This window comes from Muscardinus avellanarius (genome assembly GCF_963383645.1).
Source record: "Muscardinus avellanarius genome assembly, chromosome: 22".
Taxonomy (NCBI): Eukaryota; Metazoa; Chordata; class Mammalia; order Rodentia; family Gliridae; genus Muscardinus; species Muscardinus avellanarius.
The window spans coordinates 307,501-321,473 of NC_137808.1; the positions used below are offsets into that span (position 1 = coordinate 307,501).

The following is a 13,973-nucleotide window of genomic DNA, read 5'->3' on the forward strand; positions in this document are numbered from 1 at the left end:
ACAGGGTCTCACTAAGTTGCTGAGGTCCTCACTCAGTCGCTGAGGCTGGCTGCGAACTTGAGCGCTCCTCCTGTCTCCGCCTCCCAAGTGCTCGGATGACAAGTGTGCGCCACCACGCCCGGCTCACATCATCTTATTGACTATTTTTCATTAAACCCATTCCCATTCACAATTCAGAGGTATGTAAAAAGGATACCATACCAGGCATCTGGTGGCCCATGCTTCTAATCCGGGTCCTTGAGGAGGCTGAGACGGGAGGATCGCAGGTTCCAAGCCAGCCTCGACCACTTAGTGAGGCTCTCAGCGCCTTCGTGAGACCCTGTTTCCAAATAAATAAATAAATAAATAAATAAATAAATAAATAGGGCTGGAGGTGTAGCTTGGAGGTAGACTGGCCTAGTATTCAATCCTTAGCACTGCAAAAATAAATAAATAAATAAATAAATAAATAAATAAATAAAGCAAGCTACGATTTGCTATAAAAGCGAAGCTACAGACAGGACACAGCCAAGCACTGTTGCCTGTGGAAGGCTCTTAGCCAGAGCCCCCTCCCACGTCTGAGTGTGAGGGGTCAAGGGCAGGGGAAGGGGCATCTTGTCCTTGACCTTGTGGGGGGGGGGCATGGGAGGAAACCACCTTTCTCACTCTGCACCTGTGGTTTCCACCTAAAACTTAGCACTGGTGACAGCTGAAAACATCCTCACAAGGCCCCTTCCCGGCCTCCCCCACACAGGCCCCCAGCTCGGCTGGGAGGCGGCTCTGGGCCTCAGGCTGGGTTTCCCAGGGATCTGGGCCTCTGGGCCGCACGCCCTGGCCCCCCTGGGCGTGTGATCTTCTCTGGCACCTTCTGTGCAGCCTGCGGCCCTTCCAGTTGCCTCCCTTTCCCAGAAAGCGCCTCCCGGAGCCAGGCCCTTCTGTTCCTCCCACCTGTGGAGCTGAGGGGCTGATTTTGAACCACAGGAGCCTCCGCGTAGGGAGGCCCGGCAGCCTCCCCCATCCACACAAACACCACCCGGCTCCAGGCAAATTACTTAACTTCTTGAGGTCTCGATTTCCATTTCTGAAAATGTCAAGAGTAAAATAACCAAGTCAGAAGACTGGGGCTGCACAACTTCAAAACTTACTAGAGCCGGCGTGGCGGCGCCCAAGGTGTTCTACCTCTGAGCTACAACCCCAGCCTTTCTCATTTTCTGTTTTGAAACAGGGTCTCTCTAGGTTGCTAATAGTCTCACTAAGTTGCTGAGGCTGGCCTCAAACCTGCGATCCTCCTGTCTCATCCTCCCAGGTACTAGGATTACAGGCCTGGGCTCAGTTTCTCTATCGGTAAAGGAAGCTTCCAGGCTCCCGGATCCCTTGATACACTTTCCAGAGGGCAGCCAGGGGTGGAAAAGGTAGAGGTCTGCTCGTCTAATGGAAGAATTCACATCCTGTTAACAAGCTGGGGGGCATGTGGCTATTCATTTCCTCCTCTGAAAAATGGGAGTGATTAAATTTTCTAACCCCAAGGGAATAAGTCCTATGCCCGATGAGGCAGGTGTCTGTCTAATAAATAGTAGCTATCATTCTTGGGTTGTTAGAGATGAAAAGAACATCTATCACAACCACCTACTATTAGCCCAGGTGACAGACGCTCAGGTGTTTAAGGACAGGGTCTCTGGAGTCAGACCTCCTAGGTTCAAATCCCAGCCCCGTCATTAGCTAGCTGTGTAAGCAAATTTGGGCTTTGTATCTTATCCCTCTATGCCTTGTCTATAAAACGGTAACAAGAGAATTTATCTCACAGAGTCTTCCTTTTAAAAATACCATACGGTTCACCCATTTAAAGTGTGCCATACAGACCTGGGCATGGTGGCGCCCGCTTGTAATCCCAGCATTTGGGAGGCTGAGACAGGAGGATTGAGGTTCGAGGCCAGCCTCAGCTACTTAGTGAGGCACTTTGCCACTTGTGAGACCCTGTTTCAAAATAAAAAATAAAAAATAGGGCTGGGGATGTGGCTTGGAAGTAGAATGTCCCTGGGTTCCATCCCCAGTACTGCAAATAAAGTTAAAAAAATAAAAATAAAGGGTACAATTCAGCTGGGTATGATGGCACTTGCCTACAATCCCAGTACTTGGGAGGCTGAGACAGGAGGATCACAGGTTGGAGGCCGGCCTCAGCAAGGAGGAAGACTCTCTTCAACCTAGTGAGACCTTGAAAAATAAAACAGGGCTGAGGATGCAGTGCGGAGGTAGAATGCCCCTGGGTTCAATTCCCAGTAACACACGCACACACACGCACACGCATGCGCACATGCACACACGCACACGCACACACGCACACACTTCAGTGGCTGTTAGTTTATTCACATGTTGTACAAGCTTTGCCAAAATCAATTTTAGAAATGGGATCAGTCACTATATGGCCTTTGGGGACTGGGATCTTTCACGTAACATCATATTTTTTTTGAAGCCAGGCGCGTGGCGCACACCCATCATCCCAGGACTTGGGAGGCTGAGACCGGAGGATCGCGGTTCGCGGCCAGCCTCAGCTACTTAGTGAGGCCCCCTTGCAACTTAGTGAGACCTTGTTTCCAAATAAAAAAGAAAACAGGTGTACACTTGTAATCCCAGCATTAGGAGGCTGAGACAGGAGGATCTTTGAGGACAGCCTCAGCTGTTTAAGGCCCTTTGCAACTCAGTGAGACCCTGTTTCAAAATAAAAAATGAAATATAGGGCTGGAAGGGGTAGCTCAAAGGTAGAATGCCCCTGGGTTCCGTCCCCGGTGCTGAAAATAAAAAATAAAATATAGAGCTGGGGATGTGGTTTGGAGGTAGAATGCCCCTGGGTTCCATACCCAGTACCACAAAAATAAAATAAAATAAGCCGGGCATGGTGGGGCACGCTTGTAATCCCCACGCTTGGGAGGCTGAGACAGGAGGATCGCACAGGTGAAGCCAGCTTCAGCTACTGAGTGAGGCTCTCAGAAAATGTGAGACCCTGTTTCCAAATAAAATATCAAAAATAGGTCTGAGAGTATAGCCAGGAGGTAGAGAGCCTCTGGGTTCCAACCCCAGGACCACCACCACCAAATAAATAAATAAATAAATAAATAAATAAATAAATAAACCAAAACAAAACAGGGTTGGGGGTGTGGTTCTGAGGTAGGATGCCTCTCAGTTAAATCCCCAGCAACACACACACACACACACACACACACACACACACACACACACACACGGCGTTTCTAGATGTAGCATAACCACTACACTCAGGGGTGACTGAAATAAAATGTGCCATGTTATTACACACAATGTGACCTTTTCCTGTTCCTATTCTCTCTTTCAAAATGCAGATCACACCTATTACGTGGATTCGCGACCCGTCCCGGCTGTCTTCTGCAGTTCCCAGCATCCTTCCCTGACCCGGGCAGGGTGGAGCTCCCCGGGGCCCTTCCCCTGCCTCAGGACCGGCCTTAGCTGTCCTCATCCTATTCCTCTCTCCATCCCCACAGGACCAGCCCCGGGAACGACCCAATCTCCCCCACACACGAGCCGACAGCTCCCGGGCACCTCAGGGGGGTCCCTAAAAGGAGAGGGCCCACCCCGATCTCCCGGCGGAGGAAGTCATTAGGATGCAGCGCGCAGAGGAGCCTCCGCTGGGACGGGCTTTCATTCCCTAAGGCTGAGCTGGGCCCCAGGAAGATTGCTTTCAGAGAGGAGCTACTTCTTCGCTGGGGCTAATACTTAATTCTTGCCTCTGCTCCTGGGCACACAGCCAGGCTCCTTAACCCTTGCAGGGCTGGAGACTGGAGGCAGCTAGCAGGTAGGCGGGCCCTGCCACTGAGGAAGATTGTGATTAGTGTGTGTGTGTGTGTGCGCGCGCGCACTGTTGGGGTGAGGTCAGTGTCTATCTCTCCTCTTTCTCTTTCTCTTTCTCTCTCTCTCCTCTCTTTTATCTCCTCTCCCCTCTCCTCTCCTTCTTTCCCCTCTCCTCCTCTCTTCTCTCTCTCCTTCTTCTTCTGTCTCCTATTTTCTCTCTCTCCTCTCTCTTCCTCTCTCCTCTCTCCTATATCCCTCCTCTCTCCTCCCTTCTCTCCTCTCCTCTTTTTCTTCTCTCTCCTCTTCCCTCTCTTCTCCTCTCCTTCTCTCTCTCCTCTCTCTCCCCTCCTCTCTCTTCTCTCTCTCCTCTCTTCCCTCTCCTCTCCTCCCTCTTCGCTCTCCTCTCCTCCTCTCTCCCCTCTGTCTCCCCTCCTCTCCTCTCTTCCCTCTTCTCTCTCCTCTCCTCTCCTCTCTCTCTCCTCTCTCTCCCCTCCTCTCTCTCTCTTCTCTTCTCTTCTCTCTCTCCTCCCTCTCTCCCTGCAGTACTAGGGATGGAACCCAGGGGTATTCTACCTCCAAGCTCAGCTCAACCTCGAGACCTTTTGATCTTGGGCTTTGAAATAAGGTCTTGCTAGGCTGCCGAGAGTCTCACGTGCTGAGGCTGTCCTGAGACACGAGATTCTCCTGTCTCAGCCCCTCAAGTACTAGGATACAGCTGTACACCACCATGCCCAGCTGCTGTATGGTGGCTGTTTTGTTTGGGTACTAGGGATTGATACACCCAATGTCCTTTTTTTAATTTTGTATCTTGAAAGAGGGTCTCACTGAGTTGCTGAGGCTGGCCTTGAACCTGCAATACTCCTGACTCAGCCTCCCAGCTACTGAAGTTATAAGCATGAGCCACCAGGTAAAGCTTGCTCTATTTTTTTTTTCTTACAGCAATTTTACTAAATTAAGAAACTGAAATTGGGGAAGGGCTAAATGTGTGATGTGTGCATCTATGCCTCTATCATCTTGTACTCCAGTAAGATGTATGACTACAGTGCACCAATAAAAAATAAATTAAAAAGAATACAATGCACCAATAAAAAATAAATTAAAAAGAAAACAATGCACCAATAAAAGTGTATTTAAGGATATAAAAAAAAAAGAAACTGAACTATCAGCCCAGCTTGGAGGCACACGCTTATAATCCCAGTCCTTGGGAGGCTAAGACAGGAGGATTACAGGTTCACGACCAGCCTCAGCTACTTAGTGAGGCCCTCTGCAACTTAGTGAGACCCTGTTTCAAACTAAGGAATAAACCGGGCTTAGTGGCGCACACACGCTTGGAATCCCAGCATTCGGAAGGCTGAGACAGGAGGCTTGCAGTTCACAGACAGCCTCAGCTACTTAGGCCTTCTGCAACTTAGTGAAACAATCCGTGTTTGGCCAAGAACCTGTCTAGGATGAATGAGGGCCTGGATTCCATCCCAGCATGCAAAAAAAGATGCAAAACGCCGGGCGTGGTGGCCCACGCTTGTAATCTCGCACTTGGGAGGCTGAGGCAGGAGGATCGCACAGGTTCGAAGCCAGCCTCAGCTACTGAGTAAGGCTCTCAGCAACTTAGTGAGACCCTGTTTCCAAAAAAATATAAAGTAGGTCTAGGAATGTAGCCCGGAGGTAGAAAGCCCCTGGGTTCCATCCCCAGTACCACCAAAAAATATACATGAAAAGACAAAAACAGAGCTAGGAGCTGGGCATGGTAGCACACACTTATAATTGCAGTACGTGGGAGGCTGAGGCAGGAGGATCCCAGGTTTCAGGCCAAGCCTCAGCAACTCAGCGACACTCTTAACAATCTCGTGAGACCCTGTTTCGAGAGCAAAGGTAAAACGGGCTGGGGTGTAGCTCAGGGGTAGAATGCTCCTGGGTTCAAGCCCTAGTACCAAGGGGGTGGGATATAGCTCTAGGACCCTGTGTGTGTTTGTGTGTGTGTGTGTGTGGGGGGGGTATTAGGGTGGAACCCAGGGGCTTTTCTACCTCCAGGCTATACCCCCAGACCTATTTTATACTTTATTTGGAAACAGGGTCTCACTAGGTTGCTGAGAGCCTCACTAAGTAGCCGAGGCTGGCTTCGAACTTATGTGATCCTCCTGTCTAAGTCTCCCAAGTGCTGGGATTACAAGCGTGTGTCACCATGCCCAGCTTTTTAAAAATTTTTTGAAACGGTCTTGCTAAGCTGCTGAGGGGTCTTGTTAAATTGCTGAGGCTGGCCTCAAGCCTGCAATCCTCCTGCCTCAGCTTCCCAAGTGCCGGGATTAAAAGTATATGCCACTACGTGCCGCTCGCTCTTTAATCTTTTTCTTTATGAAATACTGAATCAGTCCCCCTGATCCTGAGGAAAGGGCTACTTTCTGGGAGACTAAGATCAGTGATTGATTGGTAGTGGCTTTCTGGGTCTTGGCCTGACATGAACTCACCTGAGTCCATGTGCGGTGATCGATTCATGATGCCTGCAAGGGTCACAGGTGCGGTAGCTACCTGAGCGCTGTGTATTTACTACCTCTAGAGCATGCATTTGAATTAAGCCCTTGAAAGCCCTTGGACCTTCCTGAATTTAGAGAAGAAAAAAACCAGTTATCTGGCTGACAAGGGCTTAAGACTCTGATAATCTAGTGACTTCCCATGAAGCCTGGCTTGTGGGCGCCACTGTTGAGGGGTGAAGCCCCTCTCCCTCTCCTGGTGTTTCCAAGGAGAAGGGTGTTCCCCTGCCCGCCCGCCCTCCTCCCCAGAGAACAATTTGCTTTGTAGCAGGATATTTACCGGAGCCTTTCAGCTAGTGGGCAGCGGCGTCGCTCAGTGACTTTCTCGACTTTCTGGAGGGGAGGAATGTGGAGCATCTTTGCATCTTCGCCCTGGGGTGCACACGCTGGGGGGAGGCCAGGGCCTGCCCTTCTGAGGCAGGTCTGTGCTTCCGATGGCCCCAGCACTGAAGCGCACGTGGGGACCGCGGGGCACCTCGGCGTGGCACATCCACATAAGCACGGTGAGCAGGTGTGTCTGAAGGCCAGAGCCAGGCTAGCAGGTTAAGACAATTCACTCCAGGCTCCAGCCAGAGCCAGGCATGATGGTGAACACTTGTATTCCCAGCATTTGAGAGGCTGAGGCAGGAGGATCATCGTTCATGGACAGCCTCAGCTACTTAGTGAGGCCCTCTGCAACTCAGTGAGACCCTGTTTCAAAATAAAGACTAAAAATAGGGCTGGGGGTGTATGTAGCTCGGAGGTAGAATGTTCCTGGGTTCCATCCCCAGTACCACAAAAAAATAAGCATTGTGGACTAGACCCAGGGGCATTCTACCTCTGAGCTAAACCACCAGCCTCCTCCCCTCCAGCTTTTTTGTCGTTGTGGTACCAGGGATTGGACCCAGGGGGCCTGCTACCTCTGAACTATACCCCCAGCCCTATATTACTCTTTATTTTGAAGCAGGGCCTCACTGAGTAGCCGAGGCTGTCCGTGAACCTGCAATTTTCCTGTCTCGGCCTCCCAAGTTCTGGGATTACAAGCGTGCGCCACCCCACACCCAGCTATCACCAGCCCTTTTTATTTTATTTGGAAACAGGGTCTTCCTAGGTTGCTGACGGTCTCGCTAAGCTGCTGAGGCTGGCCTCGAGCTGCGATGCTCCCAAGGATGGGGTTGTAGGTGTGCACTGCTCTGCCCAGCTTCCATCCTCGAGGGCAGATGCGCCCGCTGCAGGGACAGAGGGCACTTCCTACCCTTTGCCGCCTGCCTCTGTCTTGCCCTTGTGCTTACAAGGGGAGGCAGGGAAATGGCTAGGCCTCAGGGCCCCTTTACAAACATCACGCCCCTAAAATATCCACACACGCTGGTGTCAGAACACAGCCGGCCACTTCCAATCCACTTCTAGGGGGACACATGTCTACTTCAAAAAATACCTTCAGACGATACAAAGGATTAAAGCCAACCCTCTAAAACTTTATATTGAAAACACATGGAAGACAGAGGAAGCACAGATACTTTTTTGTAGACTACACCAGCAAATGCCACTGCACCCCAGACCTCAACTCTCCCGTGCTCAGAGAAGAGGCGGACCCTCGCAGGTGGCTCTTGGAATCCCAGAAGCAGCAGCCTGGCTGCACCCGGGCCTGCGCCATGCCCGGCCCTCTCGGGGACCAGCAGCTCCAGCTGCGGTCTCGGGGCAGCTTCTCCAGGCCTGCCACTCCAGCCGAGGGGGCCTAGGCCACGACGCGGGGCCACGCAAGTGCGCACGAGCGGCACTGAAAGGCCCGGGACGTCCCCTCAACCCTCATCCCCACTGCCATCTTCCCCTGCTGTCCTCCTCCCCTCTTCCTCCTCCGTTTCCCCTCCTTCACTTTCCTCCCCTCTTCTTCCTCCTCTTCCTCCACCACCCTTTCCTCCTCTTCCTCTTCCTCCTTTTCTTCCCCTTCCTTTTCCTCTTCTTCCTTCTCTTCTTCTTCTTCTCCTCCCCTCCTCTTCCTCCTCCTTTCCTCCCCCTTACTCCTCTTCCTCCTTTTCTTCCTCCTCCTCTTCCTTTCCCCTTCCTCCCTCCTCCTTTCCTCCCCCTCCTCTTCCTCCTCCTCTCTTCTTCCTTCCTTCTCATCCTTTCCTCCTCTCCCTCCTCTTCCCTCTCCCTCTTTCCCCCTCCCTCATCCTCCTCTTCTTCCTCCTCCTCTTCTTCCTCCTTCTCTTCTTCCTCTTCCTCCTCCCTCATTCTCTGTCTCCCGTTTGTTCCACCTCCTCTCTTTGTTGCCCTCTTCTTTCTTTTCTCTCTCCCCATCTTTTCCGCCCGGGCCAGCCTTTGGCCCTGCTCCCTCCTGTGGAGGCCAGCCGACACCGCCTGGTTCCTCCGAGGCTCCCCAGGCTCACCACGTTGCCCAGCTCGGCCCCCTTGTTCCCTTGGGGGCCCCAGAGGAAGCCTGAGGTACGGGAAGCGGGTTTCCAAGGGCCCGGCCTGGGCCAGGGCTGCCCAGGGCCTCTGGCCTCGGAGGGGCCAGAAGAGCAGGCCTGCCTCAGTCTACCCACGACGCTGCCTCCCTGACGCCGGAGGCACGCCTGTTTATTGAGGGGTGGGGGGCAGCTGGGCAGGCGCGGGGAAGGGCCTCTGTGGCGCGGCGGCTGCTGTCACTTCTTGGGAGTCTGTTTCTTCCAGGGAGGGGGGGCCCTCTTACTGTCCCTCCTGGTTTTGTTGGAAGGACGCAGATCCAGTCCAGGCTCCTTTAACCTAAGTATCAGAGTACAGAGAAGCAAATGGGTGCGGCTGGGCGGGGAAGCGCTTGTCTGAGCAGAGCCAGAGCCCACCCTCTGTGTGTGGCTGAGAGCACCGCCCTGGGTGTGGCTGCACCTGGGGCCAGCCAATGCCTATAAGCATTCTACCTGTCCATAGGTTTGCTTTGCTGTCTTCCTGAGAAATGCAAGTTTTGCAGAACTCAAGATCTATTCCCTTGTCACCTCCACTAGTTTAGTGGACTCTTTCTTTCTTTCTTCCTTTCTTTCTTTCATTCATTCTTTCTTTCTTTTTGCAGTACTGGAGATGGAACCCAGGAGCATTCTACCTCTGAGCTACATCCCCAGCCCTATTTTTTATTCTTTTTATGTGTGTGTATGTGTGTGGTACTAGGGATGGAACCCAGGGGCTTTCTACCTCCAGGCTATACTCCTGACCTAATTTATACTTTATTTGGAAACAAAGTCTCACCGAGTTAGTTGCTGAGAGCCTCACTAAGTAGCTGAGGCTGGCTTGGAACCTGTAATCCTCCCTTCTCAGCCTCCCAAGTGCTGGGATTACAAGCACATGCCACCAAGCCCAGCTTTATTTTTTATTCTTCATTTTGAAACAGGGTCTAAGTTGCAGAGAGCCTCCCTAAGTAGCTGAGGCTGGCTTCGAACCTGCGATCCTCCTGTCTCAGCCTCCCAGGCACAGGGATGACAAGCGTGCACCACAGCGCCAGGATCTTTTTGTTTTCTTTTTCTGAGCACTGGGGATTGAATCCAGGGACACCCTACCTCTGAGCTCCAACCCAGCTCTTTTCAATTTTTTTAATTTTCAAACAGAGTCTCTCTTAAGTTGCTGAGATTGGCTTTGTCCTTTTTTTTTTTTTCCTGAGGCAGAAAAAAAGCATATGGTCTGGCCAGGCCACCAAACTACTAGGGATAGCAAACCCCTTTTCACTCCCCTCACCCATTGGAGGCAGAGGCTGCCTTTTTTTTTTCTTTTTAGTACTGGGGATGGAACCCAGGGGCTGTCTATCTCTGGGTTACACCGCCACCCTATTAAAAAAAATTTTTTTAGTTTATTGTTGTTGTTGTTGTTGTTGTTATTATTATTATTATTATTATTATTATTATTATTATTATTTTGGTGGTAATGGGGTTCCTGGAAACTCTTCTACCTCCAGGCTACACTCCCAGACCTATTTTATATTTTTATTTGGAAACAGGGTCTCTTAAGCCAGCGAGGCTGGCTTCGAACCTGCGCGATCCTCCTGTCTCCGCCTCCCAAGCGCGGGGATCACAAGCGTGCCCACCACGCCTGGCCCCACCCTATTTTATCCTCCTGCCTGAGCCTCCTAAGTACTGGGAGGTACAGATGTGCACCACTGTGCCCAGCTGTGAGTCATCTTTTGACGGGACTCACAAGTTTCTGGAAGGGAGACAGGGAGGCAGTCCCGACCCTTCTAGACTCAGGTCTGGGCTGTAGAGTCTTACTACAAAAGCAGCAGCCTGTGCGTGGTTTGGGGCGCCTGTGGCAGAGCCGGGGACCCCACCTGGAACCATGCCTGTTCCACGGGGCCCAGGCCAGCGTGGTCACCTACTTTGTGTCGATCTGGAGATAGGAATCTTTGTCCATCTTGTCTCCCAAGGCCATTGAGGAGAAGATTCCTTCAAGGTCTTCGGATATGGCTTTTTTAGCTGCGTCAAGATCCTCCAGCCTCGGGACAGAGGTAGAGGCACTGGGTTGGGGGAGAAAGGGAAGGGCAGGGCTCAGCAAAAGATGCTGGGGGCCAGGGCGTGCTCCTCTCGCCCCTTCAGCCTCTTAGAGAAACAGGCATCAATACTTCTCCTAACGGTGGCCAGGAGCGAATGGACCGCCCTGGCGGCTGGAGGTCGGCTTCCCTGGCTTCTGCTAAGGGCTGCATTAGCCCTCATGTGCTGGCTAGATCTGCACACCCAACACCGACCACGGCCAATGCCTGCAGGTCAACGAAGGTTTCTGTCTGTAGGGCAAAGATGAGGAGACTGGAGGCCGAGGGAGTAACGTCATCGCGCGGGCACCAAGGGCCGACTGTGTTCCCCAGAGCACACACGTTGACATCTGAGCCCTCAGCACCCTGGCATGTGACCTTAATTGAAAACAGAGTCCCTGCCGATATAATTAGTTGACACAAGGTCATACTCAGGTAGGGTGGGCCCTAAGCCCCGGTGACTGGTATGAGCCATATCGTAATACCAAGTGAAGAGTGCAGTTATGCCAGGCGTGGTGGCGCACGCTGGTCATCCCAGCATCCGGGAGGCTGAGACGGAAGGATCGCGGTTCGCGGACAGCCTCAGCTACTTAGTGAGGCCCTCTGCAACTCAGTGAGACCCTGTTTCAAACTAAAAAATAAAAAATAGGGCTGGGGTACAGCTCAGAGGTAGAATGTCCCTTGGTTCCACCCCCAGTACCACAATAAAAAAAAAATGAATGAATGAATAAAATGTAAAACACACTGCAGCCGGGCACACTTGTAATACTAGTATTTGGGAGGCTGAGACAGGAGGATTGCAGGTTCGCAGCTAGCCTCAGCTGCTTAGTGAGGCTATGTTTAAAAAAAGAAAAAAGGGCGGGGGGTGCCGCTCAGAGGTTAGAATGCCCTGGGTTCAATCCTCAGTACCACACACACACACACACACACACACACACACACACAAAGAGGGTCTACAAAGTCTTTGGCGTGCGTCTCCTATTGATAGATAGACTCTAATTCCCCTCCGCTGATTGCGGGCTGGGTCTAGGGACTTCGAAGCTGCATGTAGGGCTAGGCCACAGAAGATAAGACAGCTTCTCTCTGGCTCGTGGGACCAGGCTACCTGGAGCAGCCACAGGCAGGTGATACGGCTGCAGCCCCCACGGGCCCCCAGGCCTGGGAATGAGCAAGCCTTTGGGGTAACGCAATGCCTCCAACTTCTGACTACAACCGCAAGCGAGACCCCTGCCCAGCCACAACAGCAGATGAGCCCAGGACTCTGAAGAAAATAACGGCAGACCATTGTGTTTTACACCACAAAGCTCAGGGTGGCTTGTTTCACCGGGGGATCACTGGAGCAGCTGTCGTAGCAACGTTTTCTTGTAAAGATTCCGTTCCTTTGATCCCCATGGACGGGCAAGCCATCTACCTACCTAAGAGGCTATTCTGGAAGCCGGTGCAGGTCTACTGGTGCAGGTCCGCTTTCAAGAGCCTAGACCATCTGTGTACGCGTCTAGTTCCTATGTACATCTCTGGTTTTGGGATTCTTTGTCTAGCGTTTCTTGAAAATTATTGAAAATGGTTGTAGCCATAATGTTAAGCCCTTTAGAACCCTTGGAGATAACGAATGAAGGACCAGGACTTATCTGAGTGATGATTCTATTCCTAACAACTATAGCTAGCAATCTCTCAGGGGATAATAGTGAGGGGCACATGCTGACTTATTTAATCCCTCCAACTCGATCCAGTGAAAGGGTCCCTAGACTTCTATCCCCAACAGAGACGCTGAGGCAGCAAGAAGGCACATGGTCTGCCCAGGCCACCGCGCTACTAGGGACGGCCAAGCCCTTTTCCCCACCCCTTCCCACTGTAGCAGAGGCACAAGCTGCCTTTTCCCCACCCCTTCCCACTGTAGGCAGAGGCACAGGCTGCCTTTTTTTCTTCTTCTTCAGTACTGGAGATGAAACCCAGGGGCATTCTACCTCCGACCTACACCCCCAGCTCCATTTTTTTATTCTTGATTTAGAATAAAAGGTCTCACTAAGTTGCAGAGGGCTTTATGAAGTAGCTGAGGCTGGCCGCAAACCTGGGATCTTCCTGTCTCAGACTCCCAAGTACTGGGATGACAAGCGTGCGCCACCACAACTGGCTGTAGGCTGCCTTTCACTATTAAAGAGAAAAGGCTATTCTCCTTTCATCTATGTGTATGGTACTCCAAGCCCAATTATTTATTTAGTTATTTGTTTGTTTGTTTGTGGTACTGGGATTGAACCCAGGGGTATTCTAACTTTGAGCTATACTCTCAGCCCTAATTAATTAATTAACTAATTAATTAATTTTTCTTTTTGTGGTGCTGGGGATTGAACCCAGGAGCATTCTACCTCTGAGCTACATCCCCAGCTGGATTTTTTTGTTTTGTTTTGTTTTGAAACAAGGTCTAAGTCGCAGAAGGCCTAACTATGTAGCTGAGACTGGCTATGAACCTGGTCCTCCTGTCTCAGCCTCCCAAGTACCGGGATTACAGGTGTGCGCCACCATGTCCAGCTTTAAGTAATTAATATTTTGAAACAGGGTCTCGGTAAGTTGTGGAGAGCCTTGCTAAGTTGCTAAGGCTGAATCTGAACCTCCAACCATCCTGCCTCGGCCTCCCACGTACCGGGATTATGAGCATGTGCCACCAGGCCTGGCTACTCCTGTCACAGCCTCCCAAGTACTGGGATGACGCGTGTTCCACCACGCCCAACTCATCTCTTGCTTTACCTGAATTTGTAGTCGTCTGGCAGAAAGTAGCCCATCTTGCAGTCCTGTTGAGCCCGTGAGATCTGTTTCAACAGATTCTGCTTGCTGAAGCCGTATCCATTCAAAACATGTCTCCCCAAAAGGAGCTTCCCCCCGGCAAACATCTGTAGCAGACGAGAAGGAGACAGGACAGGGGAGGCCCTCAGCGTACTGGTGGGCCGGTGGGCTGGTGTGAGGTGCAGGCCTTTGGTGGCAGCAGCGGGTCCTACCCCATTTGTCTAAGGAGGTGAGGCTGGGCCTGGCCCTGCCCCAGCCCCCAACTTAGAAGACAGCGCCACCAGCCCAGCCTTTGTCCCCTGCTAAGCCAACCTGTTCAAATGTTACATTACCCTAACCCTGCCCGGAAGGCTCCCCTACTCCCTCAGCTGTCTGACCCCCATCTGTTTCTAACCTCTTAGGGGTGCACC

At 51.7% G+C, this 13,973-nt stretch overlaps 1 protein-coding gene across 1 annotated transcript in view; it reads right to left on the reverse strand.

Annotated features, from left to right (window-relative positions):
* Nucleotides 1-13,564, reverse strand: part of FGD5 (FYVE, RhoGEF and PH domain containing 5) — a gene marked incomplete at its 3' end in the record, with an annotated part of 144,002 nt that extends 130,438 nt beyond the window's left edge. Inside the window, exon 1 of the mRNA XM_080718145.1 lies at nucleotides 13,528-13,564. The remainder of the gene's footprint in view (nucleotides 1-13,527) is intronic.
* Between the last annotated feature and the right edge of the window lie 409 nt (nucleotides 13,565-13,973).